Below are 26,024 nucleotides of genomic sequence, written 5' to 3' on the forward strand. Positions count from 1 at the left end.
GGGCCAAAGCACAAGTTCATGAGCTGATACTGCCACCCTGAGCAGCCCCCATTCAGAGTTCAGGCACCATAACTGGCAAAATAAAAATAAGAAAGAAAAAAAGAAAAGAGAAATTCAGATCAGTTCCCAGGGCCTGAATTGAAGCCCCAGCACTGGAAAAAATAATATTCATGTATATGAGATCTATTTACATATATGGGTTCTACTGCATATGACATTTATTACCCTTATTTATTTAGTATTATTACACATATAACATTTCTTTTATTACATCATATTACATAGAACATATTTGCATATGGATTATACATCATATTGAGACCCAGGATTTTCACAGAGAAGGAAAAAAAGGTGTCAAATTGGTTTCTTATTCCACAAATAAATTTTTGGCCATGCTGGGATTTCAACTCACCTACAATGTCCAATCCATAAATGGGGTACAGTCTTAGCACACCAGCCTCTGCCAAACTGAGCATCCAGGAAATTCTGAACACCTCTAATCAAGCCAGAGTAGTGCCCAATAAATAGATGTGCAGATTGATATTATATATATTTATATATATACATACATATATACCTGCATATATATGTATATATATATGTATATATACACACATACAAAGAAAGAATGTGAGGATATTATTAAATTATATATGTATACATTATTACCAATTATTAGTTGCTAAATTATGACTCCATTTAATGAAGTATCATTGTTGAACTTATAAAAGCATTAATTAAAAATTAGTCAATATCCTTAATCATACCATGTTTCTAGAATGAAGATATAAATCCAAAAATTTTAATGTGGTATTCTAAAATAGAATCATGAATTAACTGCAAATTTAATTATTACTTTTATTACATTCCATTAGCATTCACATGAAGAAGAATTAGTTCATCAGGATCTCCCTCCATTTGTGGGTGGTAGTCATAGCATTCAAATTCCAGGCCTGGGTAGACTCCTTTGAATGCAAACCATTGGAATGACACCATGAAGATTTCAGATTGTCATGATTAAAAAAAAGAACAACAAGAAGAAAAGAAAGCCAAGTGTCAGTGGCTACTGCCTATAACCCTAACTCCTCCTGAGGCTGAGATGTAGAGAATGCCAATTTGAATTCATCTGGGGCAGGAAAGTCCACAACACTCTTGTTTCTAAGAGATCAGAGGGGAAAAAAACCATGAGTGGGTCTGTGGCTCAAGGGCAGAGTGCTATCCTTGAGCAAAAGGAGCTCAGGGACAGGGCCTAGGCTGATAGTACAACCCTGGACCTGCCTCACCAACCCCCACCAAAAAAGGAAGCAATAACTCCATGAATCTGTGTATGGATGGATGATGTATGGATGATGGGCATTCAGCAGGATGCCCATGTCCATCAACCCAACCTGGGCAAGTCCTTAGAGAGTCCTAAGTCTGAGCCAGCAGCTTGAACAAAGCAGGCAAAGTATCAGAGAAGGGTCTAGCCTTGGGGCACGGAGATCATTGGCCAGGTCATCAGAATGGCATCTGTCATGGGTACAGTATGGATCTGAGCACTAAATCAATATTTCAGACCAGGTCTCTGGGCCAGGAGAGGCAAGAGCTGCAAGATGGCACAGCAGGTAATGCCTACTCACGAGGGCAAATTTGTCAGGCACACCTTGGGTGGGTGTTGAGTTGGGCTCATGAAAGACTTGTAGGCACAGGAATCCACAGCTGGCTGGCTGCTGCTTGTAGCAGTGTCTATCCCCGAAGTCCCAGGGCTCAGAGCCCTGCTTTGCTCACTAGTGTTAACTGGCAGATGAAGGACTGCAATCATGCACTGAGTATAAACCAGCATCCATCATGTTTTTCCTTTGGTCCTGTACCCTATGCATGGATGGAGGTGCAGGTTCCATGGGATTTACTGCCATGGCCCAGACTCCTCAGCCCAAGAAGCAGTTGGGGAGAAATAACATACGTGTAGAGAGTTTACTGTGACTGTGCCTCTGGACTGCTCCCAGTTCTAGCTCAGCTCATCATTACTAACTTCCTCTGTGTGTGTGTGTGTGTGTGTGTGTGTGTGTGTGCGCGCGTGCGCACGTGGGCACATCTTGGTACTAGTCAGGATCCGGGCTCTTCCCTCACTTTTTTCATTCAAGGCTAGCAACTCTACCACTTGAGCCACAGCTTTTCTTCCAAGTTTTCAGGTGGTTATTGGGAAAGGAGAGTCTCACACACTTTAGAAAATTGAGCTGGTGATAAGAAATGTACTCATTATCTTTCCCATGCAATTTTAACTCCTCTGTACAGTATTTTCACACACACAAAAAAAGATCCTACTGATAATAACAGAAAGAAAGAAAGAAAGAAAGAAAGAAAAAAGAAAGAAAGAAAGAAAATTGAGCTGGGCTCCCTCTGAATGCCAATCTTTAGATCTTAGCCTCCTCAGGAGCTAGGAATATGAGAGCATGAGCTATTAACATCTGGCCACACTTTCTTTCTTGGCTAAGAGAGTGTACGTCTCTCCCAGCCTAGCACCCATCTACAGCTAACCTTCCTCCCCCTGCCCCTACTCCTCCAGGCTTCAGAGGAACCATACCCTCCCCTGAGGACATAGAAATTGGATGCTTGACAGGTTTGAGCTTTATGTTCTCCACACAGTCAAGGACTACTGGGAGCTGATGTGGAGATCAGAGATCTAGGCTAGGGCAAGTAGACAGCTGTTAGAACAGAAGAGAGTATGAAGAGACATCCTTGCAGCTGGATGGCAGTGGCTCATGCCTATAATCCTAGCTACTCAAGGCTGACACATGAGGATCAATCAATCAAGATTCAAAGCTAGCCTGGGTGGGCAGACTCTTATAATCAATGAATCACCAAATAGCTGGGAAGCAGAGCTACTGTAGTTCAAGTGGTAGAGTACGAGCCTTGTGCAAACAAGCTAAAGGATACCACCTAGGCTCTGAGTTCAAGCCCTGGTAAATACACACACATACACACACACACACACACACACACACACACATCCTAAGGAGGTGCCAGGGGCTCATACAAGCAATCCTAGCTACTCAAGGGGCTGAGTTCTTAAGATGGCAGTTTGAAGCCAGCCCAGGCAGGAAAGTTCGTGAAACTCTAATCTCCACTAAACTACTAAAAAAGATGAAATGTGAGCTGTGGTTCAAGTGGTAGCATGTTAGATTTGAGCAAAGGAAGCTCAGTGCCTAGGCCCTGAGTTCCAGCTCTAAGAGTTATTTTTTTAAAGACACCTTTGTCCCCTCTCCCACTCCCTCAGGCCGTAAATCCAGATATTGATGATCCTAGATCTCACTTCCACTCCTGCCACTTCTACAGCACCACAACCAGTGGCCTGTTTCTGGCCAGTTTTGGGTTGGAAGTGAGCGTACACAATAGGGGCATACCCAGGTCAAGGCTAATGCCTCAGAACATTGAAGTATTGGCCATACCAGTCTCTCCTCCCCCAATTCCCTGGCCCTGGAATCTAAAGTCTGTGCCTCTGTATTCTGGGCATCCAGATTTCTCTAGAAAGATTGGAGATACCCAGCTGGGGCTGGAAGATAGACTTGCCTGCGATAAAGTACGTTGACGTTTCCTAGACACTAACAGATACTTCCAAGCCACCTTGGTCTCACCTCCAATGTAGCCCAGAATCCTCCTTGCTTGGGCGGCCTTCAGTCAGCTATCAAGCTCGAGTTGGCCAGAGTCACCAGCAACCTCCTTCCCCCACTCCACAGCCAGCCTGCTGAGAGGGACATGCAGCCGGGGTCTAGCTGAGGAAAAGGGCAGGACATTCCAGGTCTGAGTTCCCCACACAAAGACAGGCAAGACTCTATTGCAGCTGGCCCAGCTGACCCAGAATCTCCTGCAGGCAGCCAAAGATTTGGACAGCTGGACTTGGGTCCCAAAGAAAAGCTTGAACTCAGGTCTCTGGCAATTTAGGACTCATTGTAGACCCTGATAGGAGGCTAAAGGCAAGGTCGATGTGGGGGAAGGGCACCATCTGAGGTCGGAAAGAGGCAGACAGGCACCCTGGAAGGAGACAGAGAAAGATGAGGGAAACACACACACACACACAAATATGGCACTGGTGCCTCACACCTGTCATCCCAGCTATTCAGGAGGCTGAGGTCAAATCCAGCCAGCACAGCAATGTCTGTGTGGCTCTTCTCTCCAATGGACCACCAAATAGCCAGAAATGGAGCTGCAGCTCAAGTGTTAGAGCTCTAGCTTTGAGCACAGAAGCATAGGAACTTCACCTAGACCCTAAGTTCAAGGCCCAGGTCTTCTACATCCAAATACACAGACACAGACACACACAGACGAAAGACACACGAACACACAGACACATACAGTGGTAGCCCAAAGCCTCAGAAGTCTCCCTGAATATTCCACCCCAGAGATGATGGCACTACCTTCATCAGACCAACTGTAGACAAAACTCAGAGCCTCTCACATGTCTGGAATGGTTCAGAACACATCATGGCATTTCTACTGTACACACTGTTAGGCAGAAAATTCAGCTACCTTTTGTTTGGTTGTAGGTTATGGGGTTTGAACTTTGGGCCTGCCAGCAGGCCCTCAGCTCTTCAGATGAAGGTGTGCACTCTACTACTGGAGCCACATCACACATCCAATTTTCTGGTGGTTCATTGGAGATAAAGTCTCACAGACTTTCCAAGATCTCAGCCTCCTGAGTAGCTAGGAAGACAGTTATGAGCCACTGGCAGCGCCTGGCTACACCCATCATTTTTTTTCTTCAGTTTTTTTCTTTCTTTCTTTTTTTATTGTGAAAATACTGTACAGAGGGGTTACAGTTACATGGGCAAGATAAGGAGTACATTTCTTATCAAGCATTGTAGCCTCCTCAGCAGCCACCTTCTTATACCAAGGAAAAACCCAACTCATCAAAACACAAAACACTTCAGACTTGGTCACCAGCATCCAAAACCATTTTTCCATGGATGGAGAGCATACAATTGACACTACCATCCCACCCCTGGTCCCATTCACCCACTCCCTGCCTGCGACAAGCCACAACCTCTGGAGTTCTTGGTAAGGCACCACCCACCCTGCTATGGCTTCACACTGGGGTAAACCTGGGGAGTTATTAGAAATGTCTGTACTGTGAGGCCAGCATCTGGTCTCACAACCACAACAACCCTACTACTTCACTATCTCTTGCAAGCAAGGAAGGGGTTTCTTTCTTTCTTGTTTGTTTGGTTTTTTTTTGTTTTTTGGTTGAGGGGCTTGAACTCAGGGCTTGGGTACTGTCCCTGATGTCGATTTTTCCTCAAGGCCAGTACTCTACCACTTGAGCCACAGTGCCACTTCTGGTTGGAGATTGGAGATGAGGCTCTGAGGGAATTTCCTGCCTGGGCTGGGAAAAGAGATCCTCTGGATCTCAGCCTCCTGAGTGGCCAGGATGACAGGGGTGGTATGACAGGGCTGAGGGACTGGTTTAAGGTGTCTAATCCTTCAAAATTTCCACCTATTCCTCCTCTCGAAGCTACCACCTAGACACCCCCCTAACCTCCCTCAGGGAAAGCAAAGGGAGGCTAGAATCTAGATGGGGCCATAGGGATTAAAGGGCCCCTCCACATCATTAACCCCCTCTAAGCTCCCATCTGCCTCCTCCTGATTGCCTAGTCTTCCAGGGCAGATCAGACCCACAAGGAGTTCTGGGGCCTGCCCTATGTCCCAGTGCCCCACCCAACCAATACCTGAGGTCTTCTGGGTCCAGCTGCTCCATGTCCTGGTGGAAGACATTGGGAGGATTGCTGATAAGTGGGCCCAGGAGTGACCAGGCATAAGGACTGTCCAGCTCCCCTCTGTCAAAGGAGACACAAAGCACAGATGGATCTACTAAGAGCTTCAGGGAATAGCCATCCACCTGTCACAAAGGTCACTGGGAGAACTGTTTTATGGTGACAGCCCTGGGGCCTGACCTCAGGGCCCCGGCACTGTCCCTGACTTGCTTTGTCTCCAGGGGAGTGCTCTTTCACCTGAGACACCGTGCCACTTCCAGATTTTTCTGTGTATGCAGTACCTAGGAATAGAAACCCTGCTCTTATGTGTGCTAAGCAAGCCCTCCACATCTATGACAAAATCCCAGCCCTAGATAGCTGTTCTTCTGTGAACCCTCAGGCCTGTCTTGGGTCAGTCTCGCACATCTATACCAAGTCTCTCACCAGCAGCCCTGGCTGGAAATGAACACGCTCTGCTATGTTGCCCATCATCTGTAGCACCTTTGCTCTCTGTGCTTCCTACAGATCCTCCTTGTTAAGCAAGACCCCCTTTTCATGTGCTGCCTCCAAGAAGACCATTACAGTCACCTTGGCAAAGCTGGAGCCTCTCTGCTGTGCAAGGTGCCAGCCTTGCCAGGCTCTGACTTCCAGCCAGTGTGGGTTGAGAATGCACGAAGGGGAAGGCTTGGATTCCAACACCAGATTTGTGAAGGCCCTGATACACCACCCAGGGGCAGGTGTTGTATCACACTCCGTAAGAGGGAGCTCTAGGCCTGGGCAATCTGTGGTCAAAAAGACAGGGCCATTTCTTTTGTGGGCTTGAACTGAGGATCTGGGAGCTGTCTCTCTGAGTTTTATTGCTCAAGGCTGGTGCTCTACCACTTGAGCCACAGGTCCACTTCTGGCTTTTTGGTGCTTCCATGGAGAGTAGAGTTTCATGGGGTTTCCCGTTTATGGTTGGCTTCAAACTGTGATCCTCAGATATCAGCCTCTGGAGTAGCCAGGATGATAGCCAGGTGACAGGCACCAAAAGGTTTTTGGTTTTTGTTTGCTCCTGTTTATCTCCTGTCAACTAGCAAGCCCAAGTTAAAATAATCAGTTACAGGGGATCAAATTCCTTTTCTAGGTCAGTTAATCCAAGGAGATAAAGTGTCTTTGGAAAAGGCTAGTCTGAGTTGGCTCAGGGGTGTTTGTGTTTTTCTGTATGTGTATGTGTGTGAGTGTTGGGGATACCTACCCTCATCTCTGTGGTGCCTCATCCTCCCAGCAGGGAGAGCATCCAGGATCCTGACCCCAAGGGTGGTGAATGAGGGAGGGTACCTAAGGTCACATCCAGGGGGATGATCTGAATTCTGTCCTGCAACCTAAGCCTGGACAGATAAAGGAGAGAAGGTGAGGGTTAGGGGAACATGAAAGGGAGCCCCTTACCTTTGGCTATATGTACCAGCAAGAAAACTGAATACATCTTTCTTGGTAGTCAGCTAAAAGGTGTACACTGTTCATTTATTTCATGATTGTGTTAGTCCAAGGGCTTGGATTCAGGCCCTGGGTTTTATCCCTGAGATTCTTTTTTTTTTGGGGGGGGGGTCTGGTCGTGGGGCCTGAACTCTGGGCCTGGGCGCTGTCCCTCAGCTCTTCAGCTCAAGGCTAGTGCTCTACCACTTGAGCGACAGTGCCACTTCTGGCTTTTTTCTTTTTGCTTATGTGGTGCTGAGGAATTGAACCCAGGGCCTCAGGCATGCAAGGCAAGTGCTCTACAACTGAGCCACCTTCCCAGCCCCATCCCTGAGATTCTTTTATTCTAGGCCGAGCCTCTACCCCTTGAGCCACAGCACCACATCTGGCATTTTTGTGCTTGGTTTTTGGGAGGGAGGTGGTTTATGATACATAAGAATCTCACGGACTTTCCTGCCTGGTTGCTCTGACTCATAACCATAAGACCTCACCCTCCCAAAGAGCCAGGATGATGGGTGGGAGCCATGAACTCCTGACCGCCACCATCCATTTATAATACCTTAGGCCCAAGGCTGGGCCACCCATACTACACCTCCTTGTTGGGAGTAGGAAGCAGACATGAGTGGGTTTGATACTTCAACAGCCTACCTATCTATGAGCATTGTTCTGGGTCAGTCTGATGGAAGTTTAGTCCTTATCCACAGTAAAGACGTGGCTCTGTCACAAGAACAAATGTCCAACGGGAGATGTCACGTCTGGGGTCTTTCCTCTGAACCCCGCTACCCTAACCAAAACAACACTCCCCAGCAAAGGGTATTACACAGTGAGTGTTCTTATTGTCTTATAGCCAGGGTCTTGTCAGATAGGTGGGGGTATAGGACAGAGGCTCTGGATTGTGCTGGGCAGGGGGACAAGGCAACACCTTCTCATCCATTTTCCTTCAATGGTGTAGCAGAGTGATGTGGGGAAGGACTCATGGGATGGATAATGAATAACTGTCACGGTCTAGCCAGGGTACAGAGGGGCTTACCTCATGAAGCTGGTTCAATTGGCTGAGCAAAACAGCTCCTGACCCACAGCCCACCTCCAGAATGAGAGGGCCACCTTGGGTTCCAGCCAAATGAGGATGCTGGGTCACCTCCTCCAGCAACCATTCAACCATTCCTGAGAGGGAGAAAGAGGGAGAGAGAGAGACAAAGAGAGAGAAAGACACACACAGAGGGCCAGAATTACACTTAAGCCAGATGTGGATGGTTCAGACCTGTAATCCTAAGTATACAGGAGGCTGAGATGTGAAGATCATGAATCATAGCTGGCCCTGGCAGCAAGATCTGTGAGACTCTTATCCTCAAAGAACCAACAGAAAACGGGAAGTGATGCTGTGGCTCATGAGGTAGAGCAATAGCCTTGATCTGAGGAGCTCAGGGACAGCATCCAGGCCCAGAATTCAAGCCACAAAAATGACAAGAAGTAGACTTCCCAGGACAAGAAGTGGACTGAATAACACCCACTGTCTTAGGAAGCATGGCAGAGAAATCAGGCCAAGCTTCCTGTCAACTGGGGGTCATGAGTAGGTCACCTGGCTTCTCCATGTCTCATTTTTCCCAGCTGGAACAATGAATAGAGGGAAGGATCCCTTCCTCATGGGGATAGGGTAATGATGAAAGACAGCAATGTTTTATTTCTTAATCCCATACCTGTTGCATGATTAATAACAGACCCCATCTGAGCCCTTTCCCGGCAACTTCCTGTCATATGCTCACAGAATTGTTGAGAACTGTATCTGACACCTGATCCCTCTGTGCCTGGCCCTGCTCCAGAAATCCCTCTGTATTAGTCCCTTATTTACTCACAACTGTCCCATGAGGAGAATGAGGTCTGATAATCGACATCCAACCCAGAGCTTCACCTGTGGTCAAGAATCAGCTGCCATGAACTAAGACTTTGGGACAATCCATCTAAAACTCTGACTGAGCTGGGCCCTAAATGTCTACCAACCCCTCCCCCCCCACACACATACATACATACAAACACACCTCCACTGTCCTTTACAGGCAAAGTTGTTTTACTTTCTTTCTTTTTGTTGATTGTGGGGCTTGAACTCTGGGCCTGGGAGCTATCCCTGAGCTCTTCAGCTCAAGTTCAACACTCTACTACTTGAGCCACAACACCACTTCCAGTTTTCTGGTACTTTACTGGAGAGAAGAGTCTGAGGGTCTTTCCTGCCCAAGCTGGCTTTGAACCATGATCCAAAGATTCAGCTCCTAAGTACTTAGGATGACAGCCATGAGTCACTGGCACCCGGGCAAAGAGGCTTATCTATGCCTGTCATCCTATCCCCTCAGGAGACTGAGATCTGAGGACTGCAGTTGGATGCCACCTTTGGCAGAAAAGTCATTGAGAACTCTTATCTCCAATTACACACCCAAAAACTTTGCAAGTGTAGTTGTGGCTCAAATGGTAAAGTGCTAGCTTTGAGCATTAAACAAGGGATGGACCCACACCCTAGTTTTAAGCTTTTTCTAGCATAAACCCACCCAAGAAAGGGAAGCAGGTGAGCACACAGGAGTTCAAAGCTCACACATAATACTCAAGACTTATAGAATAGACCCCATACTGCTCTGAGTCTCTAGATTCTATGTCCGAGGTCATGGCATCTTAGATGGGACTGACCATGCATGAAGTCAAGACGTTCAAGTACAATCTCATACTGAGAAACCCATGACCTCATCAAGGACTCAAGATCTCTCACTGTCCTGCCTTGACAGTGGGCAGTCAGGTGAGATCTAGTTATCCAACCAAAGGATATTGGATTGAATGAATTTCTCAGCCAAGGAATGAAGACTGGAGGGCTCCAAGTTCCTCTCTCTTGGGAAGGAGAAAAGGGCTGATCCATCTCAGTAATATTCCTGGGTTTGAGTATCCTCAAAGAAACAACCGTGCTCAGAGCCCAGTGCCTCTTGTGTTCCCATGTGCCCCGACCTTCAGTCCGCCCTATCTAAATCCCATATCTGCAATCTAGACTAAAGGCTGAGCCAGCAAGGAGACACACCTCTACCTCTGAGAATGGCAGTCACAGGTCCCTAGAGTCCCCTAGAGGAAATCTCAGAGCAACACTGGTCTGACTCCTGCCCTCATTCCCTGAGTGTCCTATTCCCGTGGCATGCTTACCTCTGTCTCTGGTCGAGGAATGAACACTGGGGGTGTCATCTTCAGATTGAGCCAGCAACAATCCCAGTCCCCAAGGATGTACTGCACAGGCATCCTGCAGTGGATGACAGCCAGGTTGTCAACGGTGAACCCAGAGTGCCAGGACTTTTAATAGCCATGTGGCTGGGTTGAAGATTCTATCACTGATGGTCTAGGTTGTCCGTTGAGGTCATGGCTCCAATGGCCTGACACACTGGATCTGGGATTGTCCTCGCTCTTCATCTTCCTTCTTATCCCTTGCTACCCCCACCTTTCCAGTCCCTCACCCTATACCTTCATAGCCCTTAGACAGTTTCTTCTTATCTGACCAGAAAATAAACTCGGTGAGCCAGGGGAGATTGAAACTCTGTGACACACCCTGAGCCCTAGGGTCTACCCGAGGCTGTTTCCCTCTGCAATAGGTGACCACTCAGATTCTGGATGTCATGAAGTTGCTGAGGGGACAGTGGCTTGGTCCTACATACTGGCTTTAGGCTCTGAAACTGTCCCTACAGAGATTGTGAATGGTTGGCTTGCTTGATCCAGAGACTCCAAACCAAGATCTGTATGATCCCTTCTTCCTTCCTTTCCTCCTTTTCTCCCTCCATCCTTCCCTCCTCTCTTTCTCTTTCCTCTCTTTTTTTCACTCCTAGGCCTTAAAATCAGGGCCTGGGTGCTGTCCCCGAGCCTTTCTACTCAAGGCCAACAGTCTATGGCTTAAGCCACTCATCCACTTCTGGCATTTTCTTTTTGGTAGTTAGTTGTAGATAAGAGTCTTACAGGCTTTCCTGCATGGGCCTTAAGCCTCAATCCTCCCATCTCAGCCTCCTAAGTAGTTAGAATGACAGGAGTGAAGCAATGGTATCCAGCTCAAACCAAGATTTCTTCATGTGCTGTGGAACCAGTATTGGAACCTTTCATTGTGTATGCCCCCCCTCCGCCCCCGGCTTGGCACACACTGTAAGCATTTGTTGGATAAATAAATGAGCATCTGTCTATGACAATACTACTGTAAAGTCCCATCCAATTCAAGTAAGCATCCTAGGTGGGGGCAAAACCTGATGTAGCTCTCCCACAGTTCTCCCTGCTCCCTCTTCCCACCCTCCTAGTGCCACCGCACTTAACTGTTTTGATTCCAAGGACGTGAGCCATGATGTTCTCACTGGATTCCAGGGCCTCTGGGATGCCTATCTTCTCAAAGATCTCTGTCCAGCCACTGACCAGTTCTGTGGCACTCCATTCCCCACTCAGGTGTGAACAAGGTTGCTGTGAGGTGAACACCAGGCTCAAGAGGCCTCTTCTCCACTCCCTGGGGCAGACAGGATGGTCCACTATATCTGGCCCCCAAGTTTCATGTTGCAGAGAAAGGATCCTTGAGGCATCGCGGGGTCTCTGAATCTCCCAGATTCCAGTGTAGGTGCTGGGAATTGTCTCTGCTCACAGCTGGAAGGCTGCGGATGATGAGGTCACAATCTCTGCTCCCCAAGACATCCTCAACTGTGGTGGTCACCCCAGAGAGAGCTGGAGGAGAATCAGCAGCTGCTGGAGAAAGGCAGTCAAGGCATGACGTTTGTAGCAGGAAACCATCAAGCTTGGGAACTCTGCCTGTGCCGCTTTGAACGTCATTGTTTGGTGGCCGAAATGGTCCATCTAATTTGACCCAGAATCCCAGGTGGTAGAAGAAATTTCCAGCTTCAAGAAAAAACCCTGGGAAAGCTGGCATTTAACTTGTCCCAATCAAACTTAATGGGTTCCAAAATCAGTAGTCGCCTTTTCCTTCCAGAGAGCCTAAGCAGGTTACAGAAAATGCCATTCAGAGAGCCTCTGGTAACAGCCACGTCCTGATCCCAAGCATTCTCCAGCAGGAGGAACACACTTGCCTAGCATTGCCTAGATGGAAAAAGCCCAGGAGGGACACAGATTGGAGTCTGCAGGACTCCAGGGAGGACTGCCGACCAGTGCACTGCCTTGGGAGGATATCCATGCCACCATTGGGGGCCCGGAGCCCCCTGCTCAGATGCCCACGGACACCATCATTGCCCTGGGTACGATTCTCCTCTCATCCTTGGTCGTTGTGAACCATTGCCATTTCATACCATTCATCACTTCCCAGATCCTCCTAGCTTCCCAGCCCCTGCCCTACTCCCCCTATCTCCTTCCCTAATTATGTTTGGCAGACACATTCTCAACTTTGAATTAGCTCCAACTATACACATGAGAGCAGACTGGCTGGAAGAATGCGGCTGTGGTCACAGTAGCCTCATGAGCCTTCTGGCTAAAGACAGAAGGGCAGGTATCCATGCTGGTCTGTGGTTCACACAGGCCTCCTAGGAGAGACCCACGCAGGCCCACCAGTTTCTGTGGGCTGCAGGAAAGGGGAAGAAAGTGGTGGAAAGGAACATCTAATGAAACTTTCTCTAAAGGAGCCATGAAACAGTGAAAGAGGAAACAAAAATTGTGGCTGGGCTCATACTGGGCATTAATGAAAAAAGAACAACAAATACACACATGCACACAAATAAAATGCTTTTGCTCAAGCTGGGAAGGTGGCTCAGTGGTAGAGCGCTTGCCTTGCATGCATGAAGCCCTGGGTTCGATTCCTCAGCACCACATAAGCAAAAAGAAAAAAGCCAAAAGTGGTGCTATGGCTCAAGTGGTAGAGTGCTAGCCTTGAGCTCAAGAGCTGAGGGACAGCACCTAGGCCCAGAGTTCAAACCCCACAACCAGACACCCCCAAAAAATGTTTTGCTCTTTTTAGACATGCTGATTGTACAATGAGAAAGATGATCTCTCTCTCTCTCTCTCTCTCTCTCTCTCTCTCTCTGTCTCTCATACACACCTCTCTGTCTCTCATACACACCTAAACACACAGACTCAGAGCAGTGCTGGGCAATGTACCAGCTCAAGCACGGGGGTTCCTTTGTAAGAACCAGGGGCAACCACCTAAGGGAAACAAGGCTCTAATAATGCAGAACCACCCTGCCTCCCCCTTTCTCCAGGGCCAGACCTTTCTCCTTGGGAACAAACAGCCTTGACCCTCCATTCACCAAAACCCTAGGGTAGGACTCTGGGTGAAGGAGTCCCAAGACACTTTGGTCCTCAGAGCCTGGACAGAAAACAAAGCAGGGGGTCATGGTGCCTCCAGAGAGGTGTCTGACCTAGGGTGGGGGCATTGTTGGGGACTTTGATGGGGTCCTAAAGGCTATATACATGGATGGACTCCCCGCTTCCAGCCTACATACTTCGGGGCGACTTGGCAGATTCTTGGGGAGGACAAGGAGACCAGATGGACTGGGAGCACTAGCAGAAGCTGGCAGAGCTGGGAAATGTGATCACCCAGTCAGAATTTTTGACAGCTGGGGTTGGGGGTACAGGCCGGTTGTATGTGTGTCAGATGGGGTGTGTTTTTCTCCCAAATACCCACCTTCTATCTGACCCCAGTGCCCTCACCTCTCTAGTGGGCTCTTCTGGGAAGGTCCTCAGGTGAAAGGGTGACTGAGCACAGAAGACAAGGGCTCACACAGCAAGGGGGTCCTATCTTCTGCATCCAACACCCCCTTCCCCAACAAAAAGGAAAAGACCTAAGAAGGCAGGTGTGGGGTGATGCTCCCCACCTCTGACTAAACCCACCAGATTCCCACCAGGGAGAGAAAGGATGCAGATGCAAGGCTGTGTGGCTGTCACTGATCCAGGCTAGGGGTTCTGTGGTGCCTCCTCCTCACCCATCCCTGAAGCTCCCCTTTTCCTAGGACACTGGCCTCTAGGGCTGAGGGTGGGATCCCCGGGTGGACACCCACCTCCAAACCCCACACCTGGGGTGCATTTGTGGCAGAGCCAGGACCAACTGTGGGGCATGGGGGAGGTGCAGGCAGGACTGGACTGGGAGGGGAGAGGCAAGGGCCCAGGTCCGCTAGGGTGGGGAGGAAGGGTAGAGTGGGGGATGGGGTTTACAGGGGGGTCTCGTGGAGTGAGGGAGCGCAGTTCGGCCACTCATGTGAGCTGCTGGGAGAAGCTGTAGGCTGCGACTTCCGGTGCGGGCCAGGAGTCTGAGGACCTAGGGCCGGAACCAAGTCAGGGTCACAAGCAGGCCAGGGGTGCACCAGCTCCACCAGGTGACTGCTAGAGGCTCCGCGGGTCTGAGCCAGCAGCGCCATGTTTGAAAAGCAGCGTGGGCTCGTGGTGTGGCTGCACACAGCCTCTGCTCCTCCTCAGCCACCACTGCAGCCTCAGTGGCCTCCTAACCTGTGGCCGCCGCTGCCTCAGCAGCCACTGCCTCTTCCGTGCTCCCCGCACTGTGACCTCAGACTCAGGGCCACCATGGCTGGGCGCCTCCAAGGGGCTGCATGGCAATGTACCTGCTGTGCAGGCTCCGCATGCTCTGCACTCCCAGCCAGGATGCACGCTATGATGGGAGTAGCCGCCAGCCACTGAAGCTGTTTCCACTGGTGCTTGTGCTCTTCTCCCAGCTCTCTCTTGGCCCCACACTCCTCTCCTGGGCCACCCAGCCGCTGCTTACACACCCCTGCCCCCTTGGGCTCCAGGCCATTGCTGCCACCAAAGTGCACCAAAGTGCACCCCTGGGCCCCGCCACTTCCTCCCCTGGGCCCCGCCCCCACCATTGCAGCACTGATTGGGCCTTGAGGCTTCTAGTCCATGGCAATTGCAGCATTACCTCAGCTCAGCACTACCCATCACCCCCACCACCCCCAGTACCAGCCTAGGGGATCGAATCTCCCCTCAGTCCCACCCCTGGAGGAGACTCTTCTCCATCTCCCTCCAATCCAGGCACATGGTGACACTTTTGTGTGTATGTGTGTTTGTGTGTGTGTGTGTGTGTGTGTTGGGGATAACCACCTCTCAAGGACTCAGAACATAGCACCCTTTGGGATGACTCAGTACACAGCACTCTTCCAAAATCAGCACAAAGCACCTTGTGTAAATGACTCAGCACACAGCTCCCATTGAAGGACACAGCATCTAGTATGCTGGGTAGAGTACTCATTACACAGCACACTTTGAAGGAGGGAGTCCATAGTCCCCAGTTTAAAGGACTCAGTGCATGGCATGCTTTGAAAAACTCAGCACATAGCACTCTTTCCCAGGGACTCATCACACCCTGTGTTGAAGCACTCTGTGTAAAGCACCAATTGCACAGCATCCTCCAAAAAAACTCAGCACACAGAACAATTTTGAAGGACTCAGCACATACCACACTGTGGAAGCTCTCAGCACACAGCACCATTTGAAGGACAGTACAGAGTACCCTGTGTAAAGGACTCGGCACACAGCACTCAAAAAACACCTCATACCTCTCTTCTCAAGGGCTCAGCACATAGCAGGACCCTTTGGGATGCATTAGCACACCACAACTTTTGAAGGACTCAGCATACAGTACATTGTGTAATGAACTCAGCATACGGCAACCTTTAAAAAACCCAGGATGGCCCACTCTTCTCAGGGACTCAGCACATAGCACCCTTTGGGATGACTCACCAAACAGCACCTTTTTGAGGACTCACCAGAAAACCCCCATGTGGGAAGGACCCAGCAAATAGCACCCTGTGAAGGACTCAACACATAGCAGGATATCACAAGTTCAGCTGTCATTAGAATTAGGGTGCTTTCTTCAGTATCACCATTCTTCAGTAACACTGCACAAATCCTACTAGATCACATTTAGACAGCCTGTGTTTTATGGGGGAAGGTCAGCTGGGGGTCTTGAATGAAAAGTTTGGGGGCCCTGTCTTTGAGCTCTTTGGTTCAATGCTAGAGGTCTACCACTTGGAGGCACAGCTCCAATTTTGTTTTTTGGGGTTGTTCTTTCACAGGTCTTATGGTGATAAGTAAGAACAAGTTGGGGTATCCTAGGGCAAAGGCTCTTAGCCTGGAGCTGACCTCTCCCTTCCTTGTGTACCTGGAAAGCCGGGCTTCCTGGAGCTCTCTTGGCCTAGGGTTGAACAGACCTGCTCTGGCATAGCAATCAGGGTGAGCAAAAGTCAGCTTGGCCCTAGTAACTTCCCCAAATTGAACTCTAGAGGATAATGGCATGGGACCGCATGCTTAGCAAGTGGCCACCAGGAAGCAGGAGTAGCCCACCATAAGGATAGTACTTATGAGTTGTGTTTACTCTTGCTTCCCTGGGGCCCTCATTATGATTCAAAGCCACCCTGGAGAGGAAAGTCCTTGAGACTCTTACCTACAATTAACCATCCAAAAGCAAGTGGGGCTGTGGCTCAAGTGGCACAGCACTAGCCTTCAGAAAGAAAACTCAGTGATAGAGCCTAGGCCCTGAGATCACACACACACACACACAAACACACACACACACACACACACACACACACACACACCACATGCATGCAAAATCAGAGATTTCTACACTGCAGTCTTTGGGTATTCTCTACTTTTTCCCCAATAAGCCTGGTGGATGCTGGCCTAGGTGTTTGGTGCCTACAACATCACCTGGCATCTTCAATTTTGGGGGAACAGAATGGCAAGAAGGTTAACCTTCCCCCATCCCAGCTCCTTGATTGGGTCATGGTCTATCCAGGCACTTTGGGGCTCCTTTAAAAACTCGCCAAGATACCTTCAAAAGGCATCACATACTGGGCACTGGTGGTTCATGCCTGTTATCCTAGCTACTCAGGAAGCTGAGATCTGGAGGATCACGGTGCCAAGCCAGTCTGGGCAGGACAGTGTATGGGACTCTTATCGATGAACCATCAGACAACAAAAGTGGCATTTTGGTTCAAGTGGTAGAGTGCCAGCCTTGAGAAAAAGAGCTCAGGAACAGCGCTCACAGCCAACAACAACAAGGAGAGGCATTGCATGTTGCCTTTGGGATTGGCATGGGCCAAATATAATTGGAATTAATTATAATTGGAATTAATCAAGTCCTCCAAGACAAAGCAGTACCTCCTTTAGTCCTGTGCTCCTCCATCTTGTCTCACCCCCTGTCCTTGTCTGTGCATTGGGTCAGCATGGGTCTGGCTGTATGGGAGGGCTCCAAGGAAGATCCCAGAGCAATCTCCCCACCTCCTTCTGCCCTGCTCACCCTGCTGCTTCTGCTCTTTGCCATAGACCTTCTTCCTGGAATTTATCCATGAGGTCATCACCACCAACATAGTGGTGAGTGGTGGGTGAGGCCTAACTGGGGGCAGTCAGAGGTGGAAGTAGGTCTGGGACTAGAAGCTTCCACCTTGGGTGTGGGCTGAGGCCAGGGTTGACCTTTACTTCATCCTGAGCCTTGCAGTGGTGGGGAGACAGTGTAGACTTCACATTGCATCACGTAAAATCGGAATCTGGAAGACCACTTGTGTGGGTGAGGATGTGTGATTCAGGGGGCCAGTTGTTGGTACTCTCTTGGGACTCCCCTCTCCCTCTCTCATCCCTTAATGGTAGAAGAGAAACTTCAACTCAGGGTGTGTGAAGAGGGGGCAGGAGAATATTTTTGTTTAAACCAGACTTGTGCTTCATATCCATCCTAGCCCCTACTTCCTATTTATCTGAGGAATGGTCATATGGGTTTGGGAGGGAGGAGAATCATCCTAGCTGAGAATGTGGCTCAGTGGTAGAGTGTTCGCCTAGCATGCCTGAAGCCCTGGGTTCTATTCCACACAGAAAAAGCTGGAAGGAGAGCTGGGTCCATCCTGGATCAAAAAGAGCTCAGGGACAGTGGCCAGGCCCTGAGTTCAATCACCAAGGCTGGAAGAACAAATCTTTGTTTTTATCCTTTTTTTTTGTTTTGAAAACAATTTATTCTTTGTGATAAGCATAAAATGGGCCTCTTTCCTGGCCACCAATGGGCCATTAGATATCCCTTGAGTTTGGGCCAACTCCCTTCAGCCTCTGCCCTACCCTACCCCCAGTTTATCCTTCCCATCACCCGGCAGATGGAAGCCTGAGAGAAAGCCACTTGGCCACATACTTCTGGTGGCTGCCAAGGCTTATGAGAGTCAGTATGTCACATAGAGAGTCATCATCTGCATCAGTCTACAGGAGAAAGTGAGGGAGCATTCCTTCCCTGAGCCTGGGAGCTGTGGGCGGTTCTGGATGTGGGGCATCTGGGGCAGGATGTGCTCCTTGGGGGAATCCCCTATGGGGTCGGGAACCCTGAACTCTCCTCTGGCAGTTTCCATGCTGTTTTCAAGTTGCAATTCTTCAAAACTTTTCTGGTCCTCCCTCATTTCACCCACCACAGGCCCTGAGGCTTCTGAAGCAGTGTTGGTGGTGGGGGGCTCAGCCTGTGCTGGCATCTGGAGACTGCTCTCTGTTCCTTTCCTTGGAAGGAGTGACAGCAGCTCCCGCAGCAATCTCCTCATATGCAGCATCTCCTAGAACAGCCAGTGCAGTCACTGGGCTTTCTCCCAACACAGCTCATTCAGGACCAACATCTGGTCTTTACACACCATGAGGGACTCCTCGATAGTTCAGATGTGTGCTGACAGCTGACTACATCAATGGGGGAGCTCACCTGCTGGACTCTGGAAGTCCACCTCATCTGGCAAGTCATGGACGAAGCAGATTTTCTTTTCAGATGCCCATGTGTCCCATTTCCCATCGCCATGCATGCTGTGGTGGCAGCTCATGGGGCTGAGGTCTTGTGGCTCCAGCTCAGTCTGGCACTGAGCTGCTGGGTCGGCCAGGGGGCAACTGCAGCTGGCCCGCCATACTTGTGTCAGGAGTTTCCCCCGTGGATCTCATCCTCCAAGAGTACTCTCAGAGTCATGTCACTCTTGGTCTGGGGAACATCTCCATCCTCTCTGATGATCAAATCGGGATGGGGATGGGGGGTAGAGAATCACCTCCTTACCATTTGCTTCTCCAGGGCTCATGCCTTCCCCTTCCACAGGAATAGCCAGGAAGCTCAGCTGGGCCTGCAGACACTCCTCCTGTGATCTGGTGGCTTCCAGGCACTTGAGAGTGTCCTGCCACTTCAGGGACACCCCCTGGTCCCTCCAGTTTGTTGAGCCCTTCACTTGCTTCAGCTGCTCCTGCAGCTGGGTCTGCCTCTCTAAGTGATGCTGCAGGGCCTCCTTCTCAGAGCAAAGCCACTCATTGGAGGTGATGTGCCATTCACAAGAGGCTCTGAACTCCAGCATTGGCCCAGTGACTGCTCCGTTTCTCCTGAGCTGCTTGGCTCTCTCATCCACCACTATCCATTTCTCTATCTTCTCCTCTGAGCAGTCCAACTGTTCCCACAGATGTTTCTTCATCTGCTGCTCTGAGTCCAGGATGCTGGCGAGCTCCTCCTTCTCACTGCTCACCCTGTGGAGAGCTTCCCACAGCAGGGCCAGCTTTTCCTCCGGTTGTCCATCCCACACACATGCTCATCGTGGGGTCTCAGGGATCTCCTGCTGATCATAGGCTTTCTCCTCCAGTCTCTGCAGTTGCTCCTGCTGCTCCATGTTCTGAAGACGGAGACTGGTTTTCCTGGACCTGGATGTGAAGTTGTTCCTCCAGGTTTTTCAACGCCATCTCCTTGCTGTAGGCCTGGCTTACAGATGCCAATAGGCCTGAAATGGTCCCACACGGGGCCGTGGCTTTATCAGCTTCCTTCTCAGTTCCCACAGCTCATTCCCTAGTTCCAACACATGCTTTGCCCCTCATTCCTTCTCCTCTGTCAGTTGGTTCACCCATTGGGTCAGCCGCCATGCCTGTTCCTTCCATGCAGACCTCTCAATGCTCAGGTCCTCCATGAACATGTCTCTCTCCAGATTCGCTGTGGTCACCAGCCAGCTCAGGTTGTCCAGTAGTCTCTTCAGTACCTCACTCCCCTCCAGCACTTGTTGGAACTTGCATATTCTCTTCTTCATGTTGCTCTTTTGTATCCACAGCACTTCCAGCTTCTCCTGAAACTCTGTGTTCACTTGTTCCAGGTCATCGAAGCTTCTGGTCTTTTTCTAGAGCTGAAGGGTCACATCATTCAGCTGTCCAAAGAACATTTTGGTCTCCTCCTTTGCAACAGTGACCACAGAAGCCACTATCTCCAGCTCTGCAACATGCCACTAGGTAGCTTGCAGGCAGCTGATGAGAGCTTTGTGCTCCCTTTCTCTGTCATCAGTGGCCTGCTGCACTTGGGCCAGTGCACATTGTAAATAGCTTTCTCCTGAAACCAACCACTGTATGGGTGCCTCATGGATCTCAACCTCCATTTTTGGTGCTGCATGTATCTGGGCTATCTTCTCCCTCTCTTACTTCCATTGATCCTGTGCCTCTGTCTTTCCCTGCTTCAGTAGTTGGAACTTGGCACAGAGTGCCTGGTTTCTTCTTTTCTGTAGTCAGGGTGGGCACCACATACCGGTAGCACCTCTGTGGATCCTTGGTGGTATTGGGACCCTTGACACTCTGGACACTGGTGGCTGTGACTGTGTCCAAAGTCAGGGAAGGCCCATTGTCGTCATCACCTTTGGCCAGACTCTCCATTCAATCCGACTCCCCAGTGATGTTTGTCTTGGGGATCCCTCTCTTTTTCGTGTTCTTTGTTTTCTTGAATGTTTCAGACCTGTCGGGAGGATACTGCTGGTGTTCTTGTAGCAGTTTCTTGCCCACAGTTCTCTCACTGAGTATTATTTTTTCAGACATCTGAGCGCCAGTACGGGAAAGTTGGGCTGCCCACGTTCCCAGGCTCTAGGAAATCCTCTATTCTCCCACTCACCGACTAGGATGTCATTTCCTACTCTACCTCAAGTCACCTGGAGTCTCTTGCTCACCACTCAGCCTTCCTCAATTGCTAGTAGTGGTGTCAACCATCAAAGGGAATCCAGGTGTAACTGAGAAGCATGGAATGTGGGCATGGCCACTATTCCTGTATCCCATTGATCAAAAAGAACCATGAAAGAATGAGGGTGTGCCTGGAATCCTGGGATGCAGACAGAATGGACAGAGTCAAGATGACATCAGCCCCTTTACCAGGAAACTCTGTCAAATCCAGTTGGGGACAATAGGGAGACCTGCTTTAGCCAGATGGCTGCACAGATTGTTGTGTATGTCTGTTTGTTGCCAGTCCTGGAACTTGAACTCAGGATCTGGGCACAGTCTATGAGCTGTTCTTGCTCAAGATTAGCCCTCTACCACTGGAGCCACACAGCTCTACTTCTGACTTTGTTGGCATTGAGGTTGGACAGTGGTCTCAAGGAATTCCCTGCCTAGGGTGACTTTGATATTCCTTTCACTGCCTTGTAGGTATCAAGGAGGACTGGTGAAAGCCACTGGTGCCTGGCTAATCATTGTTCGGGATTATCGCTTCCCCATTAGCCTGCAAGCCTTCAGCAATGCAAGGTGAAGTATCATTTGGAGCAGGATCACTCAGACCCAGATGGCCATGGTGCAAAATAAGAAAATGTATAAATGCCATCCCACCACTTTTTTTCTGTACATCTCCCTCCCCTCCACCTCCCGTTACAAGGCCTGAAGTTCTAGGAGCCCAGGATAAGCTGTGTTTCCAGCGGCTGCACCCCAGCCAATGGTGATGAAAGCTGAGGCATGGTTGCCATGACCTGAGTTCAAGACCGTTTTCGGCAATAAAAGCAAAAAAAAAAAAAATAGCTCCCTGGCTTGCAATTCATGCTGTTTCTCCTACCTTTGAATTTGAACTCAAGGCCTGGGTAACTCTGAAGCACTGTGGATGAAGGGGAAGCTCACCATGCTTGAAGACAAGAAAGTAAGGCCTGGTCCTTAGGCATGAATTAAAGTTCCAACCCAGGAAACATTCTGTTTATATACATTGTAAAGGTATGATTTGTACTTACGTATAGATGGTCAGTCCATATCCTGTTTGTTGTGGTTAGTTATTGTATTTTTGTTTTATTCATTTATTTTCCATTTTTTTTGAAAATACTGTACAGAGGGGTTACAATTACATGGTCAAGATAATGAGTACATTTCTTACCAACATTGTAGCCTTCTCCTTTTTTTCCCCATCCCATCCCTTCCCATTCTCTTCCCAGCCCCCACCCACAATCCTCCCTGATCAGCCCCCCCCCACCAAAGTTGTAAAGTTCGTTTTTGAAATAACGACTTGTACATCTCATTGTTGCAATGGGTCCACCTGTATCCCTATTTAAACTATTTGTTTTTCCCCTTCCCCTCCACAAATTATACCTACATCAATGCTGTCAAAGCAGGGGTTATACTGTGGGGGACATACAAAGCAACAAAGAAAAAATCTTATAAATGTGTTAGAAACAATCACAAGAAAGAAAAAAATTGAGAACATATCTTACCATTCATTTCCCTAATATCTCCTTATCTGACCTTTTCTGCTTGACTCAGACATATACTAGATATTGCAAATAAGGGAAACCATGGGACCTTTGTATCTTTGGAACTGGCTTACTTCACTTAATATAATTTTTTCCAAGTCTTTCCATTTCCTAATAAATGGGGCAATGTCATTCTTTCTGATGGAGGCATAGAATTCCATTGTGTATCTATACCACATTTTCTTGATGCATTCATCTACTGAGGGGCATCTGGGTTGGTTCATATCTTAGCTATAGTAAATAGTGCTCCAATAAACATAGCCGTGCTGGTAGCTTTAGTGTGGTCTTGTTTGTAAACATTTGGGTAAATGCCCAAAAGTGGGATTGCTGTGTCATAGGGTAGTTCTATGTGCAGTCTTTTGAGGAACCTCCATACTACTTTCCAAAGTGGTTGAACAAGTTTATACTCCCAGCAACAATGCAGTAAGTTTCCCTTCTGTCCACATCCCCTCCAGCATCTGTTGTTATTAGCGTTCTTGATTGTAGCCATTCTAACTGGGGTGAGGTGATATCTCAATGTTGTTTTGATTTGCATTTCTTATGGCTAGGGATGTTGAGCATTTCTTCATATGTCTATTGTCCATGCTTCTTTCCTCTTCAGAGAAATTTCTCTTTAAGTCTTTAGCCCACTTATTTATTGGGCAGTTGTTTCTTTCAGGATTTGTTGTAGGGAGATTTAATTTTTTGAGTTCCAAATATATTTTTGATATGAGAATATTTTTGACTGTGATGATACATTCCATTTATGATATTGATGACAACCCATCACATAGTATCTAGATTTGTAGATATGTTCTCCATCCTGTCTTACACTCAGGACTCTCAGGGAAAAGGAAAACAGGTATCACACTCAGCTTCTTACTCCATGATCCAATTGTTGGCAGTGCTGGGATCTGAACTCAGAGCCTGGCAGACCCAATTCAGATCCTGAATGGGTGTGTCAACATGGCAATCTCTAGCCTATGAAGCTGCCAGGGAATTTCCAGACCTCGAGATTGAGCCACATGGATGGACAAAATAGCCATACATAGGTAGACAGGTGGTAGAACACCAATAAATATATATTTGTACAGCGTGTCAGAAACATCTACCTAGGATACAATGACATCAACTACATTCCTACTACCTCTTAGGTATTTATTATGCGACCATTGAAGGAATAGTATTCTTTTCATACTTAATAAACCATTCATTAAGATGAATCATCCTCCTAGGATCATTCCATCTAATTTTGAACTAGACCAATACACGCAGAAACTTCTCATTCAATCATGAGTTTGCTAACATTTCATTGTTATTCCCATGCATAAGAACAAGTATCTTGGGATCTCCCCTCACTGGTAGGTGTCAGGACCAGAATTCAAACTCAGGGTCTATGTTGCCGCATGGGCCTATTTCTTCCCTGATAGCCCGTTAGCCTTCTCCAATGCAAGGTGAAGTACCCTTTGCAGCCGTGTAATTCAGACCCACATGGTCACCGTGCAAAAGAAGAAAGTATAAAAAATCCATCCTGCGACATTTTTTCTGTCATTTTTCTGTCATTAGTTCGAGCAAACCTCAGAGCCTAGGATTTCAGGATTGGCTACAGGCCCATGGGAGCCCGCCAGCCTAATGTGATCAAAGCTGAGGTAGAGTTGCCATGAACTGAGTTCAAATCCCATGATTGGCAATAATAATAATAATAACACACCCTGTCTCAGAATTCTCACCATTTTTCTGCCACCTCTGAGATTCCAACTCAGGTCTGGGTACACTTGTTGCACTGTGGGGGAAGGTGAAGCTCATCATGCTTGAAGACTACAAGGTCAGGCCTAGTCCCAGGGCCTGAAATGAAGCCCCAGCACTGGCAAAAATCATATGGTCACCTACTTTACACATAGGATTTCTCTTTACATAGAGATATGGAATGCATCATGCATTCAGTGTAGTTATTCTTTTTATTGTGTGTCTTAGTCATGGATGCATTTTGTATTTTATCACATATGATGACAGCTATAACTGTGCTGACATGGATGGCAACTGATTCCCATGAATATAGAGTTGCCTATATAGCATACTGCATCCTAGCTGAGACCCAGGGCTTTCACAGGACAGAAAAACCGGTGCAACAATTGGCTTCTCACCTCAGGATTCATCCTTTGGCAGTTCTGGGATCTGCCCTCGGGGACTAGCAGGCCCAATAGGCAAATGGGTCCAGGTAAGCAAACCAGCCTGTGAGACACTAAGGAGCTAGGCCATTCCCAGGACCTGAGATTGAGCCCCGCGGGGGGTGAGGGGAGAGAACGGGGATCACAATAGTCATCTATTCACAATCTGAAGGTAGTAAGTTCATATTTGTATAGAGTAGGATGGCGACGAGTGATGGAATCCAATCTACCTTGTTACTAATGATTCTTGGATCTTCCCCAATGCCTCCATTTCATGACTGTGATGATTATAGTCATGTTTCATCAACTCTTCATTAAAAATAATCAATACCCCATGAGTCTTGTCTATCATTTCCTACTCACATCAAGCAGGAACTACTCATTCAAGGATGAGATTGATTGCCTTCCACAACTCTTCCTAAGTCTGGAAACTCCCTCATCATAACAGGGCTGACTGGGATTCGTCCTCAGGGCCTCCATTATCTGGTTAGCCAGTGGCTCCCCCGAAAACCAGCAGGCCTTCAGCCATGCCAGGTCAACTTCACTCTGCGGGCAGCCATGTTCTGACCCAGAATGGTCACCATGCAAAGGAAAATAAACATAAAAGCGCCAGGTGGAACTCCCCCAGCTTTATTTCCCCTCGCGGCTTCTTTTTTTTTCCAGCAAGCCCCAGGGTCCTAGGGTCTGAGGACGGGCTGTGGGTCCAGAGGCTGCAGCCTAGGATGATCAGAGCTGAGGCAGAGTTGCCACGAATTGAGTACAAGCCCCAGGTCTAGTAAAAAATAAAAAATTAAAAAACTATGAATGAAGAACCCTAGCTCAGAATTTGTGCCATTTTACTGCGAGAGCTGGGATTTGAACTCAGGTTTGGGTAACTCTGTTGCACTGTGGGGGAAGGTTAAGCTGACCATCTTTGAAGACTAAAAGGTCAGGCCTAGTACTGGACCTGATTTGAAGCTCAAGCATTAGACAAGCCCACCTCTTTTAAACATAGGATCTCTATTTACATATAGGTGTGGTATGCACCTTGTTTTCAGTGTAGTTAATCTTTTTATTGTGTCTTATTCATCTATGTATTGTGTATTTTATTGAATATAGGATGACATATATAAATGTGCTCACATGGATGACAACCTATTCCCATGGGTATAGAGTTGCCTATGCTTTCTAGATCCTAGCTGTGACCCAGGACTTGCACAGGATAGGAAAACATCTGCAAGGCTTGGCATCTCACATCAGGATGA

At 48.3% G+C, this 26,024-nt stretch overlaps 1 pseudogene; it reads right to left on the reverse strand.

Moving 5' to 3' along the window:
- Positions 1-437: 437 nt before the first annotated feature.
- Positions 438-26,024, reverse strand: part of LOC106002788 — a 105,712-nt pseudogene continuing 80,125 nt past the window's right edge.

Source organism: Dipodomys ordii, unplaced genomic scaffold (genome assembly GCF_000151885.1).
Source record: "Dipodomys ordii isolate 6190 unplaced genomic scaffold, Dord_2.0 Scaffold1000001380, whole genome shotgun sequence".
Classification (NCBI taxonomy): Eukaryota; Metazoa; Chordata; class Mammalia; order Rodentia; family Heteromyidae; genus Dipodomys; species Dipodomys ordii.